Source organism: Amborella trichopoda, chromosome 13 (genome assembly GCF_054954075.1).
Source record: "Amborella trichopoda isolate Santa Cruz 75 chromosome 13, AtrichopodaSantaCruz75HAP2 v2.0, whole genome shotgun sequence".
In the NCBI taxonomy this organism is placed as follows: Eukaryota; Viridiplantae; Streptophyta; class Magnoliopsida; order Amborellales; family Amborellaceae; genus Amborella; species Amborella trichopoda.
In genome coordinates, this window is record NC_142348.1 from 4,530,835 (window position 1) to 4,545,316 (window position 14,482).

General features: G+C 35.9%; 2 long non-coding RNA genes across 6 annotated transcripts; both read right to left on the minus strand.

Annotated features, from left to right (window-relative positions):
- Positions 1 to 404: 404 nt before the first annotated feature.
- Positions 405 to 5,170, minus strand: LOC148778950 (uncharacterized). 4 transcript variants are annotated; one of them, XR_016048069.1, is made up of 3 exons: positions 4,642 to 5,170; positions 1,734 to 2,012; positions 405 to 1,499 (listed from the first exon to the last, which is right to left on the minus strand). It is a non-coding gene; the product is annotated as an uncharacterized LOC148778950 (long non-coding RNA). The 4 variants fall into 4 exon arrangements; XR_016048068.1 differs by having other exon boundaries at positions 1,734 to 2,078; XR_016048066.1 differs by lacking the exon at positions 4,642 to 5,170 and having other exon boundaries at positions 405 to 1,389; positions 1,734 to 3,055.
- Positions 5,171 to 11,035: 5,865 nt separating this feature from the next.
- On the minus strand, positions 11,036 to 14,390 carry LOC148778951 (uncharacterized). 2 transcript variants are annotated; one of them, XR_016048070.1, is made up of 3 exons: positions 14,266 to 14,390; positions 14,014 to 14,114; positions 11,036 to 11,200 (listed from the first exon to the last, which is right to left on the minus strand). It is a non-coding gene; the product is annotated as an uncharacterized LOC148778951 (long non-coding RNA). The 2 variants fall into 2 exon arrangements; XR_016048071.1 differs by having other exon boundaries at positions 14,014 to 14,092; positions 14,266 to 14,385.
- Positions 14,391 to 14,482: the final 92 nt, after the last annotated feature.

The following is a 14,482-nucleotide window of genomic DNA, read 5'->3' on the forward strand; positions in this document are numbered from 1 at the left end:
CAGGCATGGGAATTCGATTAATCAGATAAGTAGCAGTTAGAATGCACTCGCCCCAAAATGAAATGGGCAAATGAGATTGAAAACGGAGAGCACGAACAACCTCTAGGATATGACGGTGCTTACGTTCAGCAATCCCAACACAAGTCCTCTGATGAAAAAAATGCCATGATCATGAAAGTATAGTTGCATTTTGTGAGAGAGAAACTAGATCCATTGTCAAATCGAACTTGACGATTGAATTGGGTTTGAATGAGTGCACAAAAATTGGTTAAAACATGGTATGTATCCGATATATATTTCATGAGAAAAACCCATGTGCAGCATGTGTGATCATCAACAGTGGTGAGAAAGAAATGATCTCCAGTGTGAGATGGTGTAGAGTAACCACCCCAAATGTCAACATGTAAAAGGTCAAATGGAGAAGAAGCTCTAGTAGTACTTAATTCAGAAGGAGTTCTAGTTCGTTTAGCAAGAGGAAAAATAGTACAATGAAAATCCTTACATGACAATTGTTCTATAATAACAGAAGATAAACAGAATAATCTACTGCAAGAAGGATGACCAAGTCGCTTATGCCATAGCTCAAAATGAGATACCCGAACAGCAGGAAAGCCAACTGGTTTATTTGAAGGAGAAAGGGAAAAATGATAAAGCCCGTCCTGTAGTTCACCCGATCCAATCAACCTCTTTGTGAAAAGGTCCTAAAAAATGCAAAAAGTATGAAAGTGAAAGAATAATTCAGTTGTTTAGTAAGTTTGCTAACATACATGAGGTTAAATGAAAAAGATGGGACAAAAAGAACATCATTGAGATGGATTTCAGATAACAAATGTATAGAGCCATGCGGTGAAGTTGGCATGGTATCACCATTTGGCAATTTAACAAGTTTAGCATTAGGTGTATGAATAATGTCATGCAAAATGTGAGAGAAAGGAATCATGTAGTCTGAATCACCACTGTCAATGATCCAAGAAGTAGTAGGGAAAGGGGAAATGACATTTGAAGAAATGTTACCTACTAGATTTGCAGATGAACCATTACCATCATCAATGAGGAAACATAATAACTACTGATATTGGGCAGTGCTGAGCAAGGCAGGGCCTTGTAGAACGTCACTTACAGCAGGAACATGGGAAGGAGGAACAACATTGGCATGGACTGCAGCAGCAGCAATGGAGTCGGTGGCGGTGTAGGCCCTGGAACCGTACTTGTCATTGGATTGATGCTTGGCTTTGGGATGATTTGGTGGGTAGCCGTGAATCTCCCAACAAGTTGATCTCTAATGGCCATGGACGTTGCAGTGATCGCAGAACAGACGCCCCTTGGGGCAGCTGTCCGATTTGGGCATGGTGGAGGGTGACTTGAACCAAGAAGAGCCGGGTTTGCTGACTGCCATAGCAGCCACATCAGCCACGTTTGGGGCTTGTTGCAGGAAATGTTTTTGTTGTTCTTCTTGAATGACCATTTTGGGCAAAGGATCCATGGATAGAATTTGGGTCCTAATACCAGAGAAAGGCTCATTCAAGCACATCAAAAACTGGTAGACCTGCTCTTGCTATTGGCAAGTCATGAATGCTTTGGATGAACCACAAGTGCATTCAGGAATTTTTGAATAAGCGAGTAGTTCGTCCCAAAATATTTTGAGTTTGGTACAATATTCAACCACAGAGAGTTATTCTTGTTGGAGAGTGGTAAAATATTTTTTTAAGAAAAAAAAATGCAAGGAGGATTACCACGTAAGAATCGTTCTTCAAGATCGGTCCAGACAGCTTAAGCAGTAGCTGCATAGGCAACACTGTCGGCCAATGTTTGAGAGAGACCATTGAGAAGCCAAGACTGCACCATGAAGTTACAACATTGCCAGACGTTGACATCTGAATCGAGAGAGGGTGGTTTGGGGAGACAGCCATCAATGAAGACGTATTTGTTCTTCACCCATAAAGCCATGAACATGGCTCTGCGCCATGTGTTGTAGTTCTCCCCAGTGAGACGATGAGAGACCAGCGACATACCTGGATTATCCGAGTGAGGAAGATAATATGGAGAGGAGTAAGCACCGTCCAGATTTTGAGTTTCAACTGTTGGGGTTTCAGTGTGAGGGATGGAGCCCGTTGAAGAAATGATGAAAGAAAAAAAAAGAAGATGTTGCAAGGAAGAAGCCAAAGAGAGAGAAAAATAAAGACGATTTGTTAAAAACCTTGCTCTGATATCATGTAGAATTCATAATTTAAAGACGATTTGTTAGAAACCTTGCTCTAATACCATGTAGAATTCGTAATTTAGAAAAAATTTGTTGTGTGTATTTCCATTCAATGGAAGGATAATATATACAGTTTACAAAGTAAATCCCTTAAAATCAAGGAGGAGAATAAAGAGCAGTAAATAATACAACACTATACAAAAGAATAGGTCAACGGTGAAACGGTCTGTGTTTATCCCATAATAAGATCGACCTTGAACACATGGGGATTGTTAGTCTCTTTCCAATCGAACCTCGCATTCAAGAAAGCAGAGGTTGCAGAATCACTGGGATTGAAGAAGGAAGAAAAGGAGATGGGTTTTGTGTTAAAAGGAGAGGGGAAGAAGCCATCAAAGGGTTCGAAATTTTACTGGTTCTCTAAATGGAGAAGAGGTTTTCATTGGTTTTTGACGGAGAAAGAGATCGTATTGTCACTATGTATTGCTGCAACTGATGAGAGAGAATTGGAGACGATGGGTTTTATTGAGAGGGAGAAGAAAAGTGGAAATTAGAGAGACAAAGGGGTAAAATTTTTTACCAAAAAAAAAATCAAGTCCAAATAATTCCTGATTTTCTTAGATGAGCGCGTTCCCTCTAGTTGAGGCGCTCAAAGGAGCGGGGTGGTGCATCCCTGTCTATTCTTGAAAGAAGAAAGTTATATAGAGCCGAGGCTCTAAACAGTCAAATTAGAGTCCACCTCAAAATATTTATTAGAAGAAGAATATCTTCAAATTAATCATCTCAACGTCAAGTTGTATGGACATAAGGAAAAAATGGATTTCAAGTATTGAAAATAGTGTATCTTGTAACGCATTTTTGGACAATTAATTTTCAAGTTTTTATAAATATGTTCAATCTACACCATTTTTTAGGTTTTAAATTTTATAATTACATATAAAAATATATTTTAAAACTACCACAAATATTTCCGGTATTGAAACCGCATTTCTCCGTACTATTTAAAGGTGCGCTCTATACAAACCGCACCCATAACAGTGCGCACCAATAATGACAAAAGGCATGCTTCTATACGACGTGCCCCTCTCTCTCTCTCACTCATACAGCACAGACGTATAAACCTCTCTCTTTCTCTTACTCAGACAGCAGCACTGACGTATAAACCTCTCTCTCTTTTCTCTTACTCATACAGCACAGACGTATAAATCTCTCTCTATAAAAGGCGAGTCCACAATACATCCAAAATTCATCTCAGAAGTAATATCTAACCAAAAAGGATGAGAACAATGAAAGAGAAATTTATGTCCGGACGGGTTTTTAATAACGTTTTAACGAAATGGCCAAAAAAAATATGTTATTATTATTAAGGACGGAAATCCTTAATTTTTAAATTTTTATCAATGTTTACCTCCAGACTAAATTTTGAAACCTCATACGGCTTCTTTTTCGAAATTTTTTTGAGTTTTGAAACCTTGGAACGTGTTTAGCGGAAGATGTTTTAATATCGGACCGTTTTTTCAAACAAAACTATCGGGGGGGAAATGACAGCCATGGATAAAGCCTTTCTAAATGAACAGAAAATTAATGGGGACCATTTCTTGAAAAAAAATTTAACAATACAACCCGTTCTTTCGTCTTCTCAGGAAGTTGTATGCTGCAATTTTTGTGTTTCCGCTCTCTCTCCTATTCCCATAATATTTTCTGATCTCCTCTTCTTTGTTCAGCAACTGATTTTGGTTTTTGTTTTTTTGTCCTCTTAAATGATGTTTTTCTCTCTCGCGTATGATGTTTTTGTTTAATGGGTGGTAGAGGATGAGAGTGAGTTTGATTATTTAGAAGCCAACGAGAAGGGTCAAATTTGAGGCATTTAATATGATCACAAACTTTTTTTTTTGAAAATACGGTTCGAGGTTTCAATAATAACTAACCAAAAGGAGGAGAACAATCAACCCATTACCTGTTGTCTTTTTTTTCTTTTTTCTTTTTGAATATTCCCATTACATGCTTCTTTCTTTCAAAAAAAGCGCACTGTTTGTCAAAGAAACAAAGAAAAATACACCCAGCTTTTTTTCTTTTTTCTTTTTGCATATTCCCATTACATGCTTCTTTCTTTCATAAAAAGCACACTGTTTGTCAAAGAAACAAAGAAAAATACACCCAGCTTTTTTTCTTTCTTCTTTTTGAATTTTCCCATTACATGCTTCTTTCTTTCATAAAAAGCACACTGTTTGTCAAAGAAACAAAGAAAAATACACCCAGCTTTTTTTCTTTCTTCTTTTTGAATATTCCCATTACATGCTTCTTTCTTTCATAAAAAGCACACTGTTTGTCAAAGAAACAAAGAAAAATACACCCAGCTTTTGTGAGAAAAAAATGGGGATGAAAATATAATTCCATAATGTAAATAGAGTGATAGGAGAAAATATTCAAGAATGTAAATATACCTGAAAGATGAGGTATGATGAAGCATCCAGGAACTGATGGTCGGAAGTAAAAAATCAAACGTAGCAGAAAATCATTTGGATGACACCGCCAGAGTTGGGATGGGATGATAAGGATGGTCATCCGGCCATCAAAGTAAGGAGAGTTCTCGTCGTATCAAAGTAAGGAGAGTTCTCGTCGTGGGCATCATTTGTCACCACATTCGAAAGTAAATGGGGATTGCACACGCGACTCCATTATCTGATGGAATGAATCGAACATGAGATACAACGCTACCAATTATATAAGAAATTCAGTTACTAACGACACCAGTTGATAATCAGTTGCGCCGTTCGATTCATAACATCTGGTACGCGTTTGCAACCTTCATTTGCTTTCGAAGATCACGATGCATGCTCATGACGAGAACTCTCCTTACTTCAATGGTCGGAAGGCCTGCAAAGATAATCATTACCATCTATTCAACAACCTTGACGGTGTCATCCAAATGATTTTCTGCAAGGCGCAAGCTCCATTCAGCCTTCACTATAAACCACCTTCTTCTTATAGTTGAAATGAAGTGGTGAAAAGCATTTAATATTTTATAGGGCCCTGGGGCACACAAATCAAAGGACTGCATTAAATATCTTTAGGGCGGGAGCATACAAATGAGTATGACAGTCAATCGATGTTTGGGATCGAAGCCTCATATCTTCTCTTCCTCCACATGCGCATCCCCACATCACCCTCTCTCTTTCAATCTTCTCCCCTTCTCTCCTCTCTTTTTTTAATGTGAATCTCCTTTCTCTCTCCGTTGAATTCCCTGTTCTTTTCCCCTCTCTCCTCTCTTTTATTTTAAAAGGGAAAAGTCTATATAAAACTTAGGCTCAAAACAATCAAATTAGAGCCTACTTCAAAACTTTCATTAGAAGAGGTTGTTTTGATGCTTAAATATCATCAAATTGATCATCTCAACATCAAGATGCATGGACATGAGAAAAAAATAGATGTCAAACTTCGAAAATAGTGCATCTTGTAACACAATTTTGGACCGTCAATTTTCATGATTTTCAAGTTTTTAAAGATTTCCTCAACCACAAAACTTTCTACTATTGAATTAATCTCATTTCCATAAATTTGTGAAGCTTCAAATTTTATAATAAAAATGTATTTTAAGGTTATCACAAAACTTTCTACTATTGAAACCATATTTCTCAACACTATTTAAAGGTGGGCTCTAATTTGATTGTTTAGAGCCTCGGCTCTATACAAACTGCACCTTGTTTTTTAGTGTTAAACTCATCCTTTTTCCTTCTCTCCTCTCTTTTTTGTTTTTTTAAAGGTGAGGTTTTTATAGAACCTACGTTCTAAACAATCAAGTTAGAGCTCACCTTCAAATATTGTCGAGAAATGTGGTTTCAATATTACAAATATTTTGTGATAGCCTTAAAATATATTTTCATATTTATTTATAAAGTTTAAAGCTTTAAAAATAGTGTAAATCGATAGATCTATGAAAATTTGAAAATCTTAAAAATTGACGGTCCAAAAATGCATTATGAAATTCACTATTTCCAAAACTTGAAATCCATTTTTTTCGCATGTCCATACATCTTGATATTAAGATAATCAATTTGAAAATATTTGAACATCAAAACAACCTCTTCTAGTTAAAATTTTGAGGTAGGCTCAAATTCGATTGTTTAGAGCCTCGGTTCTATATAAATTTTTCCTTTTTTTTAATGTTAAACTCTTCCTTTTTCCCGTCTCTACTCTCTTTAAACTCTTCCTTTTCCCCCTCTCTCTCTCTATTATGTAGAAACGCTGTTCCCACATGTAAAAGCTAAGAAGTTGAGGATGATGCGGCAAATTTTCATTGAATGGAGAAGCTTTTATAATTAAAACAAAAAACTTTTGTTGATGACGTGACTATCGAACACTTTTTATAACAGAATCTTGAAAGCAAATGAGATTAATGGATATTGGAAATATAGAGAAATCGATTGGGTTCTTTAGAGATAGACACAAGCTGGATGGTTTGGCATTTTTTTTTTTTTTTTTAAGAGAAACTTAGTACTGGTATTAATCATAAGCTAGAAAGAGATTAAAGTATCTGAAGTTAAAAAAGACGGAAGTATCAAACCACACTTTACAAGATGATCGGTAAACACATTAGCCTCACGAAAAACATGTACAAACAAAGTATCAAGAGTCTAGCCTCACGAAAACCATGTACAAACAAAGTATCAAGAGTCCTAGACAAATCCCAGATTTGCAGCAAGGTGGACCTAAGCTTCCAGGAGGGCCTATGAGTTCCATTACACCAGTTAATAACGTTCAGTGAATCCCTCTTCGCAATACAGAACTGGCCAAGTTGCCTTTCAGTAAAGATATTTAAGCCATGAAGAAGGCTCTGCATCTCCGCATAGTTGTTCGTTCTGTCCCCAAGGGTCCAGTATAAAAAAACACCACCATACCATTCCAGTCTCTTAGAGCACCTCCAATGCTAGCCGAACAGGGATTTCCAAAAGAGCTTCCGTCAAAATTGAGTTTAAAAGTTCCCTCCAAGGGGAGCACCCATCTACCCTTCGGCCTACTTTTGAAGATATTTAAATGGAAGATGATTGAAAGGTTCCTCTTGAAATCAACTTCCAATATATCGGATCGATCCTTCGACACAGAGCAGAAGAGCCACAGCTCACGAAGAATACTTTCCAACACCTTTGCAAAAGGTAGGCTGACACTATCGAAAACCCTACGGTTCCTTTCCTTCAAACCTCCCAGAGAATTAGACCTCTCGCCATATGCCATAAGATCAAGCCAACCTTGGGCAGGGGAGTCTACAAATTAGAGATGATCCCAAGAACATTAACGGGCATCACCAAGGCAAGACCAAGTTCATAAAAAATTCAGTACCTGATTCGAAAAGTGAAAGTGCAATGAAGAAGAGGTGCAGCCCTATTTCAGCATCCAATTTACACAGTAAGGCTAGTCGTTCGTATGTAATGGTAAAAAAATAGGGCTAGTCTTTCGTAGGGGTGGCAACGGGTCGGGTTCGGCTGGACTCGATCTCAAACCTAGATAGGTTTTGGATGCGGATCTGACCCGTCGGGTCTCGAGTCTAGTCTATTGTCACCTTCATTATGAGCTTCATCTCTTCTTCTTTTTTTGCCATTTTTCTACCATTACATACCCATATTATTGGCAACAAGGTCACAATCATGTATCATTAGGTCCAACAGTTTACTGGTTGGGTACAAGTCAGGTCCAAGCGGACCCAAATCCAGACCCGAATAGTGCCCAGGTCCAAGTTTTAGACTCGAGATCGACCCGCCGGGTCAAACTTTGGACCCATATCCAGACCAATATTGGGTATACCTGACGGGCCCCGAGTTGGATCCGGGTCATTGCCACCCCTAGTCTTTTGACCTTTGGTATTCTAGAGAGAGAGAGAGAGAGAAAAGGGTATATAGCTATATTTTGACAGGTGGTAATAGTTCTTTCCAAAACACCTGTTTTAAAGGAATACAATTTAATCAAGGGTAAAGAAGAGATTCCACAAGATTATCAAGAAGCTTCATTATCTTTCTCCTAAGTTACAGTTATTGTTATTGTTAGCTGCTCCGAATTCTCTACATATAGTCATCTTCTCCTTGGTTGATAACACTCATATGAGTATTAAAATATAAATAATAATATTTTAAGGGAGATTATTAATTAATTTTGAGAAGTATTATTAATTTTTTAATTTTATTTTATATTTAATGCTTATTCCCTAAATTGATAGAGAAAAATATAAACTTCAATTGCAGCAAAAATAGAAATTGTATTTTTTAGAAAGATTGCAATTAATTTAGTTTTTTTGACAAAGGAGAACCTTAAAAATTATGTATATATAAGTTTTTTAATATTATTTTTATTTTACCATTGATTTCTTGTTATACATCTATCCGTTTTCCATCCATTATTACAAATTTGCAAACCTGCAAATTTCTCAATGACTAAATTGGCCTTTTTCAGATTTTCAAAATCCATGATAAAACTTTCGAATGTTCAACATTTGAAAATTTGTATTTTAGAGTTCCCTAAGATTTTCAAATTTTAGAAATCCAAAAATTGTAAATAATAATAATAATATCGCCAAAATTTTGTTTCCCAAAAAAAAGTGTCCTACAATTATGGGTTTTGAAAATCCAAAATTTATTTGAAAATTAAAATTTGGGGATTTTAAAAATCCAAAAATTTCATCTTAGCCTCCCAACAATTTCAAATTTTCAAAATCCAAAATTTATTTGAAAAATGAATTTTTGGGTTTTCAAATTTCAAAAGTTGCATCTTAGCATCTCTGAATATTTTCGAGTTTCAAAAAACAAAAATTTACATTATAATTAAATTTTTAAATTTTAAAAATCTAAAAATTGCATTTTCCTACCGGGTCATATATGTTTGTTAAATTCAGAAATCCATCATTTTGAATCACATAGATCCGATATTTTTTTATTGATTTTGGATATTAAAGATCATAAATGTTGGCAATTTCAAAACTACCAAAAAAATGAATATAGATGTAATACCAGTAAATTACAAGACAATTTTAAATAATAAGAAGTAAAATAGTTGTTAATGTAATTTTCTCTGGTTTTGTATTAGGAATGGGACCGGGACCGCTGAGTGTGGCCCATTCTTACATTCGCAGCCATCCATCTGATGGAGTGTTGATTACACTGATGCCAACGTCTTCCTTTTCAGTCATGTGTCAAAGGATAATAAAGACAAGGACAAGGAAAACTATGTCAGTACCGCATTTAAACATGGTAACTATGGACTCGTCCAACGGAAAAATTATCCATTATTTACAAGATTGGTCCGGTGGGTTTTTTAATAACACCCACGTTCTTTCCTTTTTTTCTATTTTGTCCCAAAATCTGACTTATTTTTTATTTATTTTTTTAGTTTTGTTGAAGTGCAAGGACTGATCCGATGTGAAAAATATTATGCCCGCCCGTCCCTCATAATTTTTTTAAAATAGATGGTCACAAAAAATAGGCCGGTCCGATATTACCTGCCCTCCGTAACCTTTTCAAGACATTTCGAGTCTTTATGTCCTAGGGGGTCCGCCTGACCACAAAGACCTAGTGTACCACAAAAACCTTTAAAATTTGGCTAAATGTAATAAAGTCTAAGAGCTTACCATTTTGAAATAGCAAGAGAGCGCTCATGGGATCAAGAAAATAGAAAAAAAAATTAATTACGAAAACATTTCTGGTCCAGCAGACCACCAAAACATAAACTGGGTTTAAGATTGATAGGCTTTTATTGTTTTCTGAGGTCAGGGAGTCTTTGGTATGATGTCTTGAACATCAGTACGCTTTAAAAAAATATATAAAGAATAGGGTGGTCTGACAATACAGTACAGACAGGTCCCTACATTTCAAGAAACTTTTAAAATAAAATAAAAATGGTGCTACTTCCAAGAACATAAAGATGATATGAGGTAGACCAAAACAAAAATTAAATAACAAAGAACACTTAAAAAGTTAAAAGGAATACAATAATAAGTTGAGAGGGCTATCAACACTTCCTATTTAAAAAAACAAAAAACAGAAAACGTCAGTGACTAGTTCAATGTGTACACTATAATAACCAATTAACTCTCATGGCCAATTTAGATTTTATAGTTTTCGGCAAAAAAGTTTAAAAAAAATTTATTGGAAAGGGATTGAAGAAAAATAAGCTTTTATGGTCTTCGTTTAAATCAAAACAAAGCAAAAACTAAATTTAAGTGGGATTAATAATTAATTTTCTTTTACATTTCAAATAAAAATATATGCTTAAATTGCAGCAAAAATAGCAATGGTCTATTTCAAAAAAAAATTGTGATTTCTTTAGTTTCTTGACAAAGGATAGCCTCGTTGTTCTTTTAATCAGCAATGGGACCCACCATGACCTCTGAGGTGGGGCCCATTCTTGATAACTGTCATTTATTGGTGGGGTGGTGACTACTCATGCGGTCATGCCCACCTTTTTCCTTGTGGGCATGTGTCGTAGAATAATAAAGGCAAGAGAATTAGTAAATCACCAACCAACAGTAAGCACATTGATACACTCCATACATCAAAGTAAAGCAAATTTCAGATTGTAAATATAGACTTAGTCACCTAAATAAATAATTAAAAAAACATATTTTTAAAAAAAAAAGGATTGTATACAATGAAGTCATTTACTTTTAGAATATGAAGGTCATAATTACTTACAACCATCTGATGTGAAATCTAATAGCTTGGATGTATCATAAAATTCGAAAAAAATTCTATTGAACTTTGAGCTTGATCAATGAAATAAATGTAACCACCCAATTTCACACCCAATAGTCAAGATTCATTGTGACCACCTTGTACCAAAGGTAAATGTTCTCATTATATACTTTCCCTAAAAAAAATTCAAAAGAAACTACAAAATTAAGATTCACATTAATCTCAACTTCCATAAAATAATTTTAACTTGTACTACATGCTCCCAAGCAAGAAGATCTCTTAATAATTCTTCACCATCTCTTTCACCACAAAACTAAGAAGACTCATCCTAAACCATCAAAAATATAAAATAAGTAACAAGAAATATTATGAACATCAAATAAACAAAAAATATCAAGCCGCTTCTTCATCATTTATAGAAATGCAAGAAAGCTCTTAGATGAGGAAGATTCAACATTGGATGGCAATTTGTGAGCTCCCATATGACCACCCAATGCTTGAGAAGATTTAAAAGCACAATTCACAAATCCTGCATTATAAAATTTGATTTCATTGTTCTCTCTCTTGTTTTCTTCTGAATTCAACTTTGAACAAACTTCTCTTGGGGGGGGGGGTGTCATGTGGCCCCCAAGGGCCTAACCGGAAGCGAAACTCTTGCTTCAAAAAATACATCGGTGGCCATCATTAAAATCTTAAACACAGTCGTTAAAATATTGAGAATCTTTAGTATTACCGTTGCCAAAATATTGAGTTATTTGATTACGCTCAACAGCATCTTCTAAATCTTGAGCGTGGTTACCAGAATAATGCTGCTAGAATATGTTAAGAGAAGGATGTGAAGAGTCTTGATGGGGTAAGGAGAAAGAGAATTGTGGAAATGGGCTGAGAGCTAATAAAATTATCTTAGTATGAATAAATGGCAAGTGATAAAAAAAGGGGATCAATGATGGGGTTGAGGTTCATAAAGAAAAAGAGTGTTAAGGAGAGTGGTTGGTAGGTATTGAGATGGTCTTTTGAGTTCAAACGGGTAGCAAGAGTATGGCCTTAGAGAGACGTCCATTGAGTCCAGAGAGAGAGTAGGTGTAATGTTTCTGTGAGAGGCACTACTGTTTCAGAAAGGAGAGGGTTTAGGACTTGTGGAGAGATTGAGAGAGGGAGAGGGATGTCTATTGTTTCATAGAGAGAAACAGTTTAGGACTTAAAGATAGATAGATAGATAGATAGAGAGAGAGAGAGAGAGAGAGAGAGAGAGAGAGAGAAATGTGTCCCTGAAAGAGAATGAGATTACATATTTGCATGAAGTCAAAGTTGAGGTTAGGATGCGGCAAATTTTCATTGGGAAGGGTAGGAAACCTCAGATGGCCAACAAGTTCAATTTTGAAACTGATTCGAGATATGAGGCGATTTAATGAGCACCGGTAAATCAGAACAAAGAGTAAAGAAGAATGGGAATAGATAAACAATAGCTAAATGATTTTATACCCTTTGTCGGACTCCACTGTCCATCTGCTCCCTCGAGCAAAACTCACCTGGATATTTTTTAGATTCCAAATTTGGGAAATGTAATATCCAGATGCAACAACCAACCTCAAAGGGAAAAAATTTAACTCCTAAAAAAATAACATCCCAAGATTGCACAAGAATTTAAAATCCTTTATTTTTCTTTGAATATAATCATCTAGTGACATTTACATGCATCCCAAGATTTCAAATTAAAAAAATCCTCCAAAGTAGCTATTTTGCTCGTGGGAGCATACCACGTGCACTCTAACGCTCTCAATAATAACGATTTAAGTGAGATTCGCAACTAATTTTAATTTATACTAGACTTTGATTTCAATTTTGAAAAGAACAAAAGTGCAAACTGTGCGTTTGCTCCATAGGGAAAATCCCTAGGCAAGTCGTACTCCCATGACCTCAACTTCTTGGTGGTTCAGCCCAGCCTAAAAAATGAAAAAAATAGGAGAAATATGTGCAAGGACCGGAAAAACAGATGTAATATTACCATATGGTTCACGTTTTGGCTGATATTACGTTGTCGTCCTACTTTGTTCCATTGGAACTCTAAATATATCATTCAAAAACAACAATATTAATAACAACTTCATAAAGATTAGCATTCTGGGCACAATTCATTTTTTTTCTCCTCATGTCTTTCAGGTAGGAAACGAGATATATCCAATATCAACAAATACCTCGTCAATATATGGATATATATCCACCATAAAAAAATTTGATACCATTCATATCGGCCGATGTTTCCAAATATGTTAAAGAGTTTTTTTCTGTTAAGGTTTTTCTTTTGTAGTAATGCATCAAACAAATGGTAAAGAGATTGTGGATTCCACACCAAAGCACCCAAACATGAACCTCCTCATCACACCCATTCACTTAACAGTTTGGTTTTATTCATTGTTTGGTCCATCAAACTATCAATGAGTAAGGCCCCTTTTCTCCACCACATTATGCTGCCGAATGGCTCCCAGCGTTAAAAAAAAAAAAAAAAAAAAAACACTTCCTCCCACTCGTTAACATGGTCTTAATGAGCTCATTGTGTGTGTGAGAGAGAGATCAAATTCAGCAAACAAAATTCAGACAATCATGAGGAATGCAAAAGGGCAAAATCAAGCTATTGACAAAGTTAAGAATTTACATCTAACAACACAAGCAAGCCAAGTTTAATATGCTCAGCCAAAAATAAGAGAGTTCCTCCCACATTCTAAGTAGGGTTCCTAAACACCTCAAAACATATAATTTCATTCCATAACGACTTTCGATTCTTATATCTCACTAACAAACTTTAATGCCCATTCCCTCTCCAACCTTTAAATTTTGTGAACTCACCTTTCCCACGCCCATAATATATATATATATATATATATATATATATATATATATATATATATATATATATATCTCTCTCTCTCTCTCCATATTAGCAAGACAAGTTTAATGCATCCAAACTTGGCGCAGCAGGTAAATAATCGCACAGGAGCTCGCATCTCAAACAAGAACCGACGAAATTTTGGTGTCATAGAACCTTTTTGTTGCATACTAGGAGAGAGGAACAGAGAGAAAGTTCCCTTCAAATTAACACCTCAAGCATTTATGCAGTCATATTAAAAAGAGATGCAGGAATACCTTCCATAGGCTCTGCAAGTAAGCTTGAAGCCAAAATGGCCAAAAAATGGGTGCTAGCCTCTGAACCTCTCTCTGTAATCTTCTTTGCATGAAGAGAAAAACTAGTAACCCCGACAGCCCAAGAGCATTAAACTAAACCATAAGCATTCCATGACCAAAACAAGAACAGAATAAACAATCATGCCAAAACTCAGAAGACCACCAAAAATGGGACCAAAACACTATTGAAAGACAGAAAAAGGAAGCACCTACCTCCATATGCTGGCAAAATATTCGATACGAAGTTGTTACACTCTCGACAGAGCTGTTAGATAGCAAAGACAGCATGCCAATTATAACACTTGGAATTTTCAATCAATGGGTGGAGTGTACTGTGCATCAGAAAGCAAGTAGAGCAGGCTCTATACAGAGGTGATCGAGACAGTGGGTGCCACGATGTGATGCCAAGAGTTCCATTCTCACCGGGTCC